This window comes from Meles meles, chromosome 12, assembly GCF_922984935.1.
Source record: "Meles meles chromosome 12, mMelMel3.1 paternal haplotype, whole genome shotgun sequence".
Lineage (NCBI taxonomy): Eukaryota > Metazoa > Chordata > Mammalia > Carnivora > Mustelidae > Meles > Meles meles.
The window spans coordinates 56,244,608-56,261,954 of NC_060077.1; positions in this window are offsets into that span (position 1 = coordinate 56,244,608).

Genomic DNA, 17,347 nt, shown 5'->3' on the forward strand with positions numbered 1-17,347 from the left:
ATTGATTGACTTTTGTTACAGTAGTGCATAGGTGAGGTTCCATACTTCTTACTGTGTCACATTCTGTTAGGAGGCACATATTGTCAGTGTTCCTCTATAGCAATGCTAACTTCGACTGTGGTGAAGGTGGTGACCACCAAGTTGTTCCACTGTAAAAGCACCTTTGTCTTTTTGTAATTAGTTAGGAATTTATGGGGTAATATTATGAGATGTGTATATACTGTTCACTCATTAATTTTATCATTTATTAATGATGCTTACCAGAATTAATTATTATATTGGTGTTTGCAAAATGGTGATTTTAAAAAATTCAGTCATTCATTTTACATTTATTATTGGCATTTTTTGGTAAGGGGGAATAATTTGAACAAGTGTCCCTCTCTAAATTTATGGAGGTCAGGAAGAAAAGTGGCATTTTCAAGTGCTGAAAGAAAAGAGCTGTCAACCTAGATGAAAGGAAAGTAAGAGAATTTATCACCAACAGACCTATCTTAAAAGAATGGCTTAAAGGAAATTCTCTAAGCAAAAGGAAATAATAAATGAAGCTTGAAGCGTCAGAAAGTAGAAAAAAAAACCTGAATGAAAAAAAAGGGGTGTTGTAAAACAAACCTCAACAAGTTTAAAATAACTGAAATCATACAGATGAACAATTATCAATAATAATGGAACCAGACTGGAAATCACTAACAAAAAGATAAAAGGAAATGTTCCAAACACTTGAAAACGAAACAAGTCACTTCTAAATAGTCCATGAGTCAAGGAGGACATCTGTAGGGAAATAAAAAATTAATTTAACTGAATGAAAATGAAAATACAACATACCAAACTTTGTGGAACACAGATTCCAGAAAGGAATGCTAAAATGGAAATTAAATGCATTGAATGCATGCCTTGGGAAAAAGGAAAAGATTCAAACCGATAACCTAGGTTCCAGTTTAAGAATTCAGAAAAGGAGAGCAGACTAATCTCAAAGCAAATAGAAAGAAGGAAGTAATAGAGATAGAAGTTTGAAGAAAAAAATCCATGAAATTGAAAACAAAGTGTTAGACAAAGTCAATGGAACAAAATTCTAGTTTTCTGAAAGATCAATAAAATAAAAATCTGCAACAAAGTTGACCAAAAACAAAACCAACCAAGAGAGAAGACACTCATTATTAATATCAGGAAGAAAAGAGTGGATACCATTACAGACCCAGAAGATACCGAAAGAATAATAGGTAATATCACAAACAGCACAACACACCTAAACTTACCAACTTAAAGGAAACGGACTAGTTCCTTGAAAGCACAAACTATCACAACTCACTCAATAATGAAATAGATAATTTGAGTCACCCTGTAACTATTGAATCAATTGAATTTGTGATTTGAAAATTCCTGAGAAAGAAATCTGTAGGCCCAGATGGTTTCACTGGAGAATTTTATAAAATACTTGAAGAAGAATTAATACCAATTCTCAGCAATCTCTCTCTATACAATCTTCTCTTCATTTTAAGAAGCTAGTATTACTTGAAGCCAGTTAAAGATAATACAAAAAAAAATAGAGAACAATATTACTCATGAATATAGACACAAAAATCCTTAAAATAATGGCCAATTCCATAGTGTAAAATAGATTATATACCATGAACAATGGAGTTTATTTCAAGAACACCAAGTTGGTTTAATATTCAAAAATCAATCAGTGTAGTACACTATATTAGTAAGCTAAAGAGTAAAATAAGCTAAAGAGTAAAAACCACATAATCATACATGGATGCAGAAAAAGCACTTGACAAAATTCAATGCCCGTTTATGATAAAAACTCTCAGAAAAATAGGAATAATGGAACTTTTTTCAATGTGGTAAAGAGCATCTACAAAAACCCTACAGGGACTATTATAACTTAATGGTGAAAGACTGAATGTATTCTCTTTAACTTTGGAACAAAGCAAGGATGTTTGCTTTTACCAACCTTACTCAACATAACACTGGACATTCTCTTTAATTCAGTAAATTGAGAAAAGGAAATAAAAGACATTTAGGTCAGAAAGGAAGAAATACAACTGGCTTTATTTGCACATGACATGATTTTATCAGTAGAAAATCCCAAGCTAAAAAGCTAAAAAATAGCTATAAATGCGTCATGGGACACAGGATAAACACATGAAACTCAGTTGCACTTCTAAATATTAGCTATGGACATATGGACATGTAAATTAAAAATACAGTACCATTTGCAATCACTCAAAAAAACCATCCATGAAATACTTGGGTGTAACTCTTTTAAAACATGCAAATGATTTGTTTCCTGAAAACTGCAAAATGCTAATAAAAATATCAAAGTAGATCTAAATAAATGGAGAAATAGAGTTATGTTTATCGATTAGAAGACTCAACATAGTAAAGAGGTCAGTTCTCCCTAAACTGTTATACATGTTTGATGTACTTTGTATTAAAAATTCAGCAAGATTCTTTTGGGGAGATATAAACAAGATTATTCTAATTTTTTACATGGAAAGCTAAAACAATTTTGAAAAAGAAGAATGAAGTATTCATTCTATACAATTTCAAGACTTACTATAGGGCTATGGGAATAAAGGCTATGTTGGTAGAGGGAAAGACACATAGACCAATGGAACAGAATAGAGGATTCAGAAATAGACCCACACATCTGGGCTTTGACAAAGGTACAAAAGCGATTCCATGGTGCTGATGCAGCTGTACCTCTGTAGGCAAAAAAATAAATTTTGGCATAAATCTCACACCTTATCTAAGAACTAACTTACTGTGTATAACTGACTTAAATGTAAAACATAAAACCTTAAAGCTTTTGGAAAAATCATAGAAGAATATTTTCTGCATCTTTGGGAAAAGAGTTGTTAGACTTGACATTAAAAGCAGAACCCAGAAAAGGAAAAACTGATAAACTGGACTTTACCCAAACTAGAACCCTTTGCTCTGCAAAAGACAGTGCCAAGAGAAGGAAAAGGAAAGGCAGACTGGGAGAAGGTATTTGCAAACCACATTTCTGACAAAGAACTAGTATCTGGAGTATATGAAGAACTCTCAAAAGTCAACAATTAAGTGAAAAATGATTTTTTAAAAATCCCAATATCATAAAATGGGAAAATACATGAAGAGACCTTTCACCAAAGGGGATATACAGATGATAAGAAAGAATATGAAAAGATATTCGACATCATTAGCTGTTAAGGATACACAGATTAAAAACACAAGGACAGCTTACTACCCACCTATCAGTTGGGTGTTGTCATTAGAAAATAGTCACTATTTTTTAGTACTTTAAAAAATAATCACTATTTTTTAGTACTCTCAGGGTGTGGAAAAACTGGATCACATACATTGTTGGTGGGAAGGTAAATACAGCCCCTCTGGAAACAGTTCCACCATTTTTTAAAAAAACTAAATATGGGGGCGCCTGGGTGGCTCAGTGGGTTAAAGCCTCTGCCTTAGGCTCAGGTCATGATCTCAGGGTCCTGGGATCGAGCCCCACATCGGGCTCTCTGCTCCGCGGGGAGCCTGCTTCCTCCTCTCTCTCTGCCTGCCTCTCTGCCTAGTTGTGATTTCTCTCTGTCAAATAAATTAAAAAAAAAAAATACTAAATATGTAACATTCATAGGGCCCCAAAATTTTACACTTGGGCATTTATCCTAAGAAATGAAAATGTATGTCTGCACAATACTGTATGAATTTGTTTATATAACATTCTTGAAATGACAAAATTATAGAACAGACTAGGAGTTGCCTGGGGTAGAGGTAGGGATGAGGGGAAGAGGACAGGAGGGAAGTGGGTGTGGCCATGAGAAATCCTGGAAATGATATAAATATTCTGTATTTTGACTGAATCGGTGTTAATGTCCGGATAGTGACAATGTACTATAGATTTGACAGATGTTACCATTGGGTAAAGCGTACATGGGATTTCTGTTATTCCTTAAAACTGCATGTAGATTATACAATTATCTCAATATAGAAAGTTTAATTAAAAATTTGTATTGACAGATCCTGTTCTCAGAGATTCTGCTTAAGTAAGTCTGTTAAGGAGCCTAAGAAACTAGATTTCCAAAAAAATACCATTTATGATTCTGCCTCAGGGAGACCACACAGCTCACTCTGAAACAGTATTCTAGACCATTTCGGGGGAAGTGAGTTAGAAATGTCCTTCTGAAATCTCTAGTTCAAATTTAACCCACAGTATCATATTCTTTACTATCTCTTATTTCATATTTGTACAGTAAAACTCTGTATTTCTTATTAATAGATTTCCTTATTTGTTTTATCTTACAATATACATAAAACAATTAGAAGATTGTTATACTAATACTACTCTATAATCCACAAGTAAAGCATAAGGTTATTTTGCACTTCTTTGTCTTTACAGTATATCCCACAAAAATTTATGGTCAGAATACTATGTTCAAAAGTTATTTCAGGGGTGCCTCAGTGGCTCAGTCAGTTAAGCATCTGACTTTAGCTCAGGTCATGATCTCAGGTTCTTGGGATCGATCCCTGCATGGGCTCTCTGCTCAGCCGGGAGCCTGCTTCTCCCCCTCCCACTCCCCTGTGCTCTCTCTCTCAGATAAGTAAATAAAATCTTAAAAAAGAAGTTACTTGAATTGATTCTTTTCTTTGTGAGCTTATTTTATTATTTAATCAATTTGATAAACATTTAGTTTCTTTGTTTTTGCTTATATTTCAATTTAGCATGTACTTTTTCATCCTTTTTTATTTTAGTTTTTGAATATGTAAAATACTTATATAATTGAAAATTCAAAATAATGTAAAAAGGTTTCCTCAGTTAAGTCTCATTCCAGTCCCTTCCTCTCACACATCCTATTCCCCCATCCTTAATATAGGTCATAAAATTTATTAGTTTCTGTTTTTTAATTTCTGTGTTTCTTTTTGGCAAAAAAATGATATATTCTTATTTTCTCTTACATTGCTCACAAAAGGTAACATACTATATACATTCTTTTGTGTCTTGTCTTTTTTTTCTTTTTTAAAGATTTTATTTATTTATTTGACAGAGAGAGAAATCACAAGTAGGCAGAGAAGCAGCCAGAGAGAAGGGAAAACAGGGTCCCTGCTGAGCAGAGAGTCCAACACGGGACTCGATTCCAGAACCCTGGGATCATGACCAGAGCCGAAGGCAGAGGCTTTAACCCACTGAGCCACCCAGGCACCCCTGTGTCTTGTCTTTTAAACTTAAAAATATATCCTGAAAAATCATTTTGTATCAACTCATAGAAAAGATGTATGTGTATATAAGATATACGTATATTTCTTTTCTTTTTTTTTAAGGATGTATGCTTGGGGCGTCTGGGTGGCTCAGTCAGTTATATTTCTGCCTCCAGCTCAGGTCATGATCCTGGGGTCCTGGGATTGAGCCCCAAATTAGGCTCCCTGCTCGGTGGGGAGTCTGCTTCTCCCTCTCCTCCTGCCTGCTCTCCCCATGCTTGTGTTTCCTCTCTTGCTCACTGTCTCTCTCAAATAAATAAATAACATATTTTTAAAGAGAGAGAGAAAATATATATAAATGTATATCTTTTTAAGATTTTATTTATTTTTTAATTTATTTGAGCGAGAGAGCGTGCTGGAGAGGGGGTTGGGGCGGTGGGAGGTGGAAGGGGCAGAGAGAGGGAGAGGAAGAGGAAAAGAACCCCCCAAGCAGACTCCATGCTGAGCACAGAGTGTGGTGTGGGGCTCCATCTCAGGACCCTGAGATCACAACCTGAACTGAAACCAAGAGTCGACGATTGACTGAGCCACCCAGGCGCCCCTGAAAAGATACATTCTTAATAAATATTTGATGATTGAAATCTGATTGAATATTATCACTCAGGGACTTAAGTCAATAATAGTAATAATACAGAAGGATGAAATCTAAACAACCTTCATTGGAACTCTGAGGTACACGGCTTATTCTCTGCTCTATTTCATGAATATTTTAAGGCAGTTACCACTATGGGATAAATTTTAAGGAAAAGATAGTGTCTCCTAAGCTATGGAGCATCCTTTGCTGATAAAAGCTTTCATTTTAAGGCAAATGAGTTTTACACAATTTGGGTTTCATTATTGTTAAAGGTCCTAGGTTTTTCTTTTTCTTTTCTTTTTTTTTCCCAAAAGGTTCAGGCAAATTCATGAAAATAGCTTTAAGCCTGTTATGGATAGTTTTTAACTTGTGTTTAACTTGCATCTTTGGGAGTGAAATCTTCCCTCTCATTGCAAACTCCAGGCTGATCTCAAAACACTTCTTATGGCTGGCTTTCCTGCTCTGGGGACTCTGCAGGGCGAATTGCTTCACAAAAGCCTCTCGACAGAGCGGATCTCCTGAGAAAACTGGATACTACTCACAGTTGGAGTGGTTAAAAAGTCGTGGGTATAACTTGAATAGAATCTGTTTTGGATGTGCTTGCTTTTCTTCAGGTTTTAAAACATAAGAACCAGATCTTACCAGTTATCCAACTGGCAGAGTATGCGTCAATTAATAGGAGTGTACTAATAGATCATGGTTGCTTTCAAAAACCCTTGTACAAAAGAAGAAAATGTACCCAAAGTTCTAAGATTACATCTTTAATTAAAGTTAGCCAGATAAACACAAACCTTTTAAAAAAAATACTAAAGGGGCGCCTGGGTGGCTCAGTGGGTTGAAGCCTCTGTCTTCGGCTCGGGTCATGATCCCAGAGTCCTGGGATCAAGGAGGGAGCCTGTTTCCTCCTCTCTCTCTGCTTGCTTGTGATCTCTCTCTGTCAAATAAATAAATAAAACCTTTAAAAATAAATAAATAAATAAATAAAAAGATAGTAAAAATCAGGAATGTTTTTCTATCTTGAACATCACTTGGTCAGTCACCAGACCTTGCCTTTTATGTAACATGAGGATTCCATTTTGCTCATGTAGTCCAAACACAATGCTGGAAACTTCCTTTGAGTGGATGTTCAGAAACAAATACATGTAGTGGTTTAATAATTGCAATCAGGAACAATTTTGCCACTCGTTATTTTAGATTGATGGTCAATACAAACTTCTATTTATTTCATGTGTTTTTTTCCTAGGATTTTACACTTTGATCCCTTAACTTTGCTGGTAGAATTTGGTTTTGCATACATTTTGTAGCTAAAATCCATAGTACTACATTTAAGTTGTGCAAATTTGTCCAATTGCAGTCAGAATAAAGATATTTATTTGATAGACATTTAAGTCAACCTATAAAGCAGTGGGGTGTGTGTGTGTGTGTATTTAGCCAAGAGCATAGAGGTTAATAATAATAAAATCAACACTTATTAAACTCTGAATTAAGTGTTTTATAATCATCTTATATAATCACAGATTTATCCTTAGATGAGCAAGGAGGCTCAGAGAGGGGAGATGACTTGTGCAAGAAGTTGAACACGTATTAACACAGCTCATAAGAGGCTGTACTGAGATTTCAAATGCCTGCTGACAGCTCCCTGAGAGTTCCAGACAGGTGAAACTGATATATTCTTTAGAAAGGCCATTCTCTACTATGCATGCTCATTACTATTATGAAGTTCAAAGGAAAATTGTTTCTCAAAAATGTTTTAATGTAAAGATAGCTGGTTCCAAGAAGCAAGCTGTGGGAGACCTGATCTCAATCAATATATCATTTAACTCAATTTGCTGACCAAGGATGGGAGAAGAGGCCAGTGAAATGACCAAGTTTATGAAAAAGCCCATAGACAAAAAGCAGAGGTGACTCTCTTCCATCTTTTTCTAAGTAGAAAACTTTTCCAAAGTGAACAAGCGAATACATTCCAGGCAGGATGGAGTAATTCCCGCATTACCCTCACACTTCTTCCTATTACAGTCGCATTACGATGACTACCACAGATTATCCTCAGAGTTGCTTAAGTCATCTCTCTCTCTTCTATGTTGTGACATTATGTGTTATGAATAATGAGCGGAGAGAAAACAGCACTTAGTGCAATGTCTGAGACACACACCTAAAAAGACGTCTTCATCTGGCTAGAGCTTGTGCTTAGGGAATGGAAAAGTGGATTCAGTAGTTGAGAGCAGGAAATCCAGGCAGGTGATAAAGTAATTCAAGGAATATAATGGGCATCAGGTACCAGTTCTAGAAGTTGGTATCTGTCAGAGTGGTTCAGAAAGGGGTCATAAGGAAGCTAAAGAGAGCACAATGTCCACGGGTTTCGAAACAGGAGGCATCAGACCTAGAATCATTTATTTACTCATTCATTAAGCATTAATTAAGTGCCTTCTATGGGATAACACTATACTATGTGTTATGAATATAAATGAATAAAACATGGCCTCTTCCTCACAATCCCATGATGGAAGCAAAAAATCTGAACAGTTACAATACAATGGGCTGTATTAGAATATAGGTAAAGGAAAGGTTTTATAAATCCAGCAGGAAAAAAAAAAAAGACCAAATCATATCGGGAAGCCTTCACAAGTAAGGAAAATGAGGTAATAGTTGCCTGTTCCTTGAAAGGTTAAGGCCAGGTTAAGAAGAAGGCAAAACATTACAGATATAGGAACAGTTTGTAAAAAAGTATAAAGTGATGAAAAGCCATCTTGTATTTAGAGAATGGCAACACTTTTAAGGGACTGGAATGCAGGATATGTCAGGGAAAGTGAAAAGATAATACAACTGTAGTGATAACCAGATAGGTGTTTACAGAATACTTTGAATACCATCCCTTAGCTGGTGGGGAGCCACTGAATGGTTTCATCATAGGACTGGCATTTGCTGGACATGTATTTACCGTGAAAGTGATGATGTTAAATTTTCAGAGCACCTCATCTTCATGGACCTTTCCAAGACCCTTGGAAGATCATGAGCAATGTGCCCAAGCCCATTTGTTTTTGCCACATTTGAAAAACAAATACTTTATTTTATGGAGGGCACTCTAAATTGGATAATCTTCAGCCTTCACAAAACTTGGATCTTCCCCTGGCATGACCTATATGACTTATGACTCTGACAATGAGATGGGGGATGGGATGGAGGGGAAGAGGCTGGTAGGAGTCATTGAGAACTGAACTAAGGCAGTGGTGCAGATGATCAAGAGAAGGGGAAGGCCCTTAGGAGGTAAAATCAACAGGATTTGTGACAGGTTAATATGGGGATGGAGTGGATGGAAAGAATTTTTGGAAGACTCAGATTTTGAATGGATGCCTAGGAGGATGGTGTTACTATAATTGCAAAATGAAATATATATTTGGGAGCTGGAAAGACAGCGGATTATCTTTGTCAGGAAAGAGGATCACGAAAGAAGGGTGTTCAGTAATGTTAGATACTGAAAAAAAAGATGGAAGGAAATGAGAACTAAGGATTATCTATTGAGTTTGGTAATTAGGAAGTGGTATGGTGAACTCAGAAGGCAGCAGCAAGCAGATTATAGCCCTCCCTGTACTTCTCATGACTTTCATGAGTTCAAGGTAGAACAGCAGTGGCTTTTGGGGAGTGGGTGGGAGAGATGAGCTATGGAATGATAGACAATCCCAGTCAAGAGGGACTGGAAGGAGGTGGTCAGGCTGTGAGGAAAGGGATTCAGACATTGGGGAACCAAACAGACTCCAGCAGAGTGTGGGACTTTTGGAATCAGAAGCCAAGTTACTCGGGTACAAGGTGCTGGGAAGACTGAGAGTTAGACTGCATTAATGCTGAAGAATTTCAGTATTGTCATAAAATGCCCCAAATCCTCAGAATGAAGATAAGGTGGTCTCCAGAGTCCAGGGCATATCTGAGCCAGCAAACAGCGGACAAGAGAGCTCAGTGATACAGTGGGCAGGATGCGGGGGATCTGGGAATCAGGAAGAGCATAACCAGAAGGAAAAATTTATGGTTGGGTAAGGGATGCGAGGCAGCTCCTCTTGCCTCCAGGCTCTGGAATCTGAAGTCAGCACTTCTAAAATCAGAGGGGAGATTCAGGCCCATTGCCCTTTGTATTTCTAACGATAGCGCTATAGTCTTTGGAGTTTATCATGTGATCACTCTGAAGTTTCAGAGAGGAAAAACTGGAGATTTTGCTCTAAAGATTCCTAAGGGGAATCAAGAAAGACATCGTATAGGTCTGGGACTGTTCACTAAAGTACTCCTAGCAGCAAAAACCAAAAGAAACACAGCTGGAATCGCTTTATGAATTGCAGGGAAATTGTAAGATTGAATTCAGTCAAGATAATTGGTTTTTAAGTGTGTCCTTTTCCCCTCTCTCCTATTTGATATTATTAACATGAAGACTTTTTAAATGTCAATAATTTAAATGTAATTTAATTTCTTTAATGAAATTGTTTAATAATTGGAGAATGTAAGAATAGCTTTGGAGCAGCAGCATCAGGGGAGGGTGCTGAGGGCAAGGGGGAGCACTCAGCCTTAGAGGGGAAGGAAGGTGCCTTCCATTTCTCCAGGGTGACTGGTTGATGCCACTGGAATCCCTTTGGAAGGCCTTCTGTTTCAAGCTCCCCCAGCTGAACGCAAGGGCACTGCATGCCAAATGCCATCTAGGAAATGTAAAGTGCATCAAAATAGGCAGCGATCCAGTGGTATTAGATATGGTTCCTCTGCACACAAAATCCCAGGATTTAAGCAAAGTTGGCATCTGGATAACAGATTGGACTGTCACAGCGCCATAGCCGGGTATTTAAAGACCTCCACAATTTACTTTTTGCAAAAAAACACTGACTCATATTCAACTTTGAGTCATATTCTACCTTTTTTTGGAACACATGTCTGAGTTTATCTATCCTGTAATTTGTAGTTATGCTTTTGGAACTTGGAACCAAGGAGAGGACTTTATAGTCATCTCTATTTAATGTTATCTTGTGATTTTGAAATAGGCCATATTTCCCAAACTGTTCGGAGTTCTTGAATACTGTTTTAACCACCCAGTATTACCTGTTTCTCCCAGCTTTGTGCCACTGACATTTTCGTCCACATAATTGATTGGAAATATGGAGAAGACAGGGTTGAAGACAAAGCTCTTGAGCCTTGAAGCATTTCCTGTGGGTTGACATGACTCACTTAATGGGGGAAACAGAAGGAACGTCTACCAGGTACCTGCCATTACAAATGATTCTTTGCATATATTACCACATTCAACCTTTCATAATGGTAACACAGCTAGCAAGTGCTGGACTTGATTTTTGATTCTACATCTGTCTAACTCCATGCTCTTACCAGTAATTAAATTGCCTCTAATTACTTGAAGTTCTTTACTTGAATGGTCAGCTTCCTACAAATCTACCAACCTGCCTTTGCTTCTAGCCCAGATTTCTTTCTAGACCAGATTTCTGCATCTTGTCTAAGGACACCAGGACAGGCCCTACTAAATACTTGGCTGAAACTCAAACACACTACCTGAGTTTCTCTCAGTCCTATTGGGACTAGGATAGTTTTGGGTGTGCTGGCAAAGGAGCAGGAAGAGGATAGTCTGAAGTGATAGGGTTTGATTTTTCACAAGATGGCACTTGTATTTTGTTGGTTCCTTTTTGTTTTTTTAAAGATTTTATTTATTTATTTGACAGAGAGAGAGAGAGATCACAAGTAGGCAGAGAGGCAGGCGGAGAGAGAAAGAAGGAAACAGGCTCCCTGCTGAGCAGAGCACCCGATGCGGGGCTCGATCCCAGGACCCTGGGATCATGACCTGAGCCGAAGGCAGAGGCTTTAACCCACTGAGCCACCCAGGCACCCTGTTGGTTCCTTTTTGATAAAAAGTATCTATGACCCTTAAACATTACAATAAATAGAAATGTGGTTTTTAAAAAAAGATTTTATTTTTATTTATTCATCATTATTTTATTTATTAATATTTATTTATTATTTTTTATTTTATTTATTCAAATAAATATTATTTGTTTATTTGAGGGTAGGAAGGGGTAGACGGAATAGGAAAGGAGATCCTAAGGAGATTCCCTGCTGAGCGTGGAGCCCAGTGCAGGGCCTGATTTCACTACCCTGAGTTCACCACCCGAGCTGAAATCAAGAGCCGAACACTTAATGGACTGAGCCACCCAGACACCCCAAGAAAAGTGTTTTTTTCATAATTCATGTAGTATCACATGTCATAGTTTCTATAGTTTCATTTTCTTCAGGGTTTAGAAAATTTAGGGGCCTGCTCTAATGGGGAATTCTGTGACATCTGAGGATATTCCCCTCAACACCCCTGGCCATGGTAATAACAGAAATGCAATAACCACATTTAAATGCTTACTCTAAATAGGCATTGTATAAAAGGCTTTACATGTATTAGGTATTATCTCACTTATTTTGTACAGCAACCCTCTGAAATGCTTCCTATCATTATCTATTTTATGGTTGAAGAAACAGGTGAAAAAGTAAGTGATGTACTTATGAGCTGTGGTTTGAACCCCACAAGATGGCCTCTTCCACTGCCTGTGGCGCTTGCCATGATTGGGAGCGACTCCTCCAAGGATCTCTCGCATTTCCCTTCGTCTTGTGAGCAGAGCCTGACTACCTGGTGCTGAAGTATTTTTTCTAGAAGTTTATGTAGTGAATAACCTTAGATGTGGTGTGTCTCTGTTAGATGGCAAATAAAATGTATAAATGAGAATTTGACTCTCCGTGGACAGTCTAGAAACGTAGTTCTGGTTAAGAATATCTTGAACAAGGGCTTCTAATTTAAGTTTGTGAAATAGAAGGGCACATGGCTGGGTTGCCTTGCTTGGTGCCCTTAAGGGATGTAGACTCATTTTAATGGCTAAAATAAACACAGGGGAAGATCACTCAGTCTGGGTTTGCCCTTAATTTAGAGCTTGACATGCATCCATCAACAGCAGAATCTATGTAATGTGAAGAGGCACAGGATTTTAGAAGAAGAGCTATTCTGGAATAAATGACACTTGCTTGGGAAAATCTTAGAAGCTTATTGGAGAAACTATGCTTTTTCGTTTATGCAGATAAAGGGATGATTAGAGAATGGTAATAATTTTACTTAAATAAAATGATTCTGGTTACTATGCATTTTCAGAGTTTGAAGAGAAAGAATTTGGGTTTTCCAGAAGGAGATTTTAGGAATGTTTACCTAAATTGCATGCAAGAGGCATGTCCTTGAAAGGGTGAACCCAACGGTTTTATTCAAACTATTTAAAATTTCAGGCACATATCTCATCTCTCCCTAAATTTTCTGCTTAGCAGCTCAGGCACAGGGCTTACTCAGGACACTATGTGAAAAAGTAGCCAAAATATGCAGGCTCCCAGGCAGGGTCTAGTCAGTGGCGCAGTAGAGCACAGATTTCAAATATGGGCGCATGGATTTCCTTCTTTTTAATTTTTCAATTGGATTAATGGTTAATGGATGCAGAGAACAAGGTAGCTGGTTTCAAACAAGAGCGGTCCTGGCTGGGGCGGTCTTGGCAAATGTACTACAGATTCCCATAGACTAGTGGTTCTCAGACTTTGGCGAACATCCGAACCCCGTGCAGGGCCAGCTCTCTCAGTCCCAAGAGCGCTGGGGACAGTGTCAGATTCATTTGGTCTGGCGTGGGGCTGAGGATCTGCATTTCTAAGAAGTTTCCAAATAACGCAGATACTGCCGGTCAGACCACCAGACTTGAAGATTCACCGCCCTAGATCCGTTCCGTGGCATTTTAAACAGGGCCTCTGGGCTGGGAGGGAGAGCTTGTTAGAGAGGTAAATATTTAGGCTATTTTCCATCTTGGCCTTAGGAAGAGAACAACTTTTGTTTCCCAGGGGACCCTCCTTCCAATTCCTTCTGATTTTTGTTTTTTACTGTATTCCTATTTTACATCAGTTACAGTGCGGCCCTGCCTTAGCCGGTAGTGAACCCAGGTGCAGCCTTTCCTCCCTGTTACTCTTGCATCATTTCTTTTGCCTTCAAATGTGAAGCAACACCCACTAATTTTTAGGCAATTTTCCTGGACAAAATAGTGTAGGTTATGCAGACCTCCTCTGGAGTGGGAAGGAACCTGTTTCCTTTGGCTCTTAGATTTTACCTGTTGAATTTCTGAGTGTTGTTCACCAACAAACTGCATAAACTTTAAGGCCAAGACCCGAAGACAGGGAAACTGAAGGGATCCTCATGAGAGAAAAAGCTGGGGATTTTTTTTTTTCCTTTGCCTCATACTTGGCTTCTATTCTTGCTAGGACATGCATCCCCAACCTACTCTACACATCCTTCAGAATGCAAACAGTGTATGTCTTCCTTTTACGGGACAGGGAGGGCTAATGATTTCTCTAGAATAGATAGTATCTAAGGAAGGACCAGAAATTCCCCCTGGGACACTAAAGTATTTGAAGATGGATGAGGGGATGAACATTTTCTGTGTAATAAGTGAATCAGGGCCAAATGCTAAGTATTATACGAAGGGGAATTACACTAAATTCAGGGAAGAACCTTCTAAGAAGCAAATCTCGGCGAGCAACCTAATGGGTTATTCTGTGACACAGTGAGCTGCCTAACCCAGAAAGTATTCAAATGATTCCCACTTTATATGGGAGGTTGGAGTCTATGATATCAGAAATTCCTCAAATTCAGTTATACTGTGAATTCGCCCCAGTGACTTTTGGAAAATCACCTTCTCTCTTCCTCTTTGACGTTATTCCCAGTGATGACCCATATTCCAAAGGATTTAGATTTCCATAAGGACTCACGGGATTTAAGAGATTACCATCAGGAAAAACTATCACTCCCAGTGTTTAAAAACCAACAAACAAAATGAAAGGAGAGCAGATATCCATTTCTTTTCTTTGTTTTAACCAGAGTCAAAGGTGCTTTCCTTACCCAAGGGCTCAAGCACTGAATATGCCCATTTAAACAGTCGAAGATTGACACTACTAAGAGGACATTCTGAAAAAGCACGTCAGAACATGGCAATTGAGTCCGGCAGCCCCAGGAAGAAGCACATGCTGTGGCTGGATGTTTCTGGTACAGTGATCAGCAGTGAAATGATTAACAGTGTTGGCATTTAAGTGATCATAATTAGGTTTCAAAGTTAACAGCCCATTGAGATAAATAGTGGAAGTTCACACCTCTCTCAGTGCTATTGTTTATCAGACTGTCAAGCTGCAGACTCAGGAAGACAACATTAATGTGGCTTTGGACACTAATTGCCCAGAGCCAAGTTACATCCACCTGGGAGGGTCCTGTGGGTATTTGTTCAACTAAAATGTCAGAGAATATGCAGTGCTGGGATTCCGCATTGCCTAATAGCACACAACATCGCCCTGGTATTTCAAAGCGTAGAAGGCAAATGATACGGGGCGGTGTAGTCACAGTGGGTGCACAGCTCCTGGCCTGATAGTCCATTTGCCTCAGTTTATCCTCTCACATGGCGAGGAAACCGCTCACTTGGACAAAATGGCTTCTGACAGGGCTAAAAAATTCAACGATTTCAACACAACAACCAAGAACACTTTGCTCCTCTGACTTAGATTTCATAACTCCTGTTATTATCCTAAAGGACTTAGATGCACATTCTATCCATGCAAGAACACTGAGAGCGTAATTAAATTAATTTTAATAGGATTCTGAATTATTTGTTCACAATTAAGTTTACACGCATGATCGCATGCTGCCTGATGCTCAATAAGGGTGGAGACTGTACAGTTTCAGTTTGCAAATTATTGATTTTTTTCAAAGGCAATCAATAACTAAAGGCAGCAAAAATGGAGAAAAAGAACCGAGCTTTAAAAAAGAATATGCTGCAGCATTGGAGGAGGGGTTGTCTTTTCATTGGAGGAGGGGTTGTCTTTTCATGAAGTTTCTTGAAAGAATGAAGACATTGGGGCGCCTGGGTGGCTCAGTGGGTTAAAGCCTCTGCCTTCAGCTCTGGTCATGATCCCAGGATCCTGGAATCGAGTCCCGTGTTGGGCTCTCTGCTCAGCAGGGACCCTGTTTTCCCCTCTCTCTGGCTGCTTCTCTGCCTACTTGTGATTTCTCTCTCTGTCAAATAAATAAATAAAATCTTAAAAAAAAAAAAAGAATGAAGACATTGGTGGTCTGTTATTACAACCACACGAACAGCTATTGAACATCCCAGAAACTGATGCCATCAAACAACTGAAGGAAAACTGAATTTTAAGACTTCCCGTGTCTTGAACAGTTTTTCTTTGCTTTGCTTTTTTTTCCCCCCATCCCATGACCCTTTGGGTTAGAGAATGACTGTGGCATTTTCTTTAACAAGGAGTGTGACCTGGGGGCTTAGCGATGTCCACAAGAAGATAAGCGGCTCCAAGGCGTGAAAGGGCAGGAGAAGAGGAAAAGAGAGGCATGAGGGAAAAGAAAGCCAGGAGCAAGCACATTGGGGGGGGGGGGGGGGAATGAAAAGCAGCTGAGGAGATAAATAGGTAGGTATCCTCAGTTCCCTCAGGTGCCAGGACCATTGTTTTCTTACATCTCATTGAGAAACAGATATCTAGCTTCTATTTCTTTGAAGGCATCTGCCTTGGGAACTTTTTCATGAAAAGAATACCAGGGGCGCCTGGGTGGCTCAGCTGGTTTAGCATCTGCCTTTGGCTCAGGTCATGATCCCAGTATCCTAGGATGGAGTCCCACGTGGCGCTCTGGGCTCAACGGGGGACCTGCCCCTCCCTCTGTTTGTGTTCTCTCTCTCTCTGACAAATGAATAAATAAGATATTAAAAAAAATTATAGGGGCACCTGGATGGCTCAGTAGGTTAAGCCTCTGCCTTCGGCTCAGGTCATGATCTCAGGGTCCTGGGATCGAGCCCTGCATCTGGCTCTCTGCTCAGCAGGGAGCCTGCCTCCCTCTCTCTCTCTCTCTGCCTGCCTCTCTGCCTACTTGTGATCTCTGTCTGTCAAATAAATAAATAAAATCTTAAAAAAAAATTATACCAGGAAGAAATGGCTGTAATCTTTCTGAAAATGTAGGAGGTGGTTCCATCTCTTATTGTTAAATTTTCCAACTGGCATAGCCTGATGCCTAAGGTTCTGAAGCCGAGGACTAGAGGCTGCTTCACAGATCTGAACCTAGATGGACTGCAGGGCAGACCCAGTCAGCAGAGTCCAGCCTCTAGTGACTGGGGGAAAAAAATTTAAAAAAAAATTTAAAAAAAATTGTGTTTTATTGTTAGGTAAATAGGAATAAACTCCCTGAGGCCTTCCCTTGTGCCTTATTGATTTTAACATCATCAATATAAGCTCTAAACCTGGTACAGAGACTTTTTGTTTTTCTTGAGAGAAAGAGTGCACAAGCAGGGAGGGGCAGAGGGAGAAGGAGAAAATCTCAACGTGGAGATCAGCACGGAGCCCAATGTGGGGCTGGATCTCGTGACCCTGAGATTACTCGTGACCCAAATTGAGAGGTGGACTCTCAACTGACTGAGCCCCCCCAGGCACCCCCCACAGACTTTTTTAAAA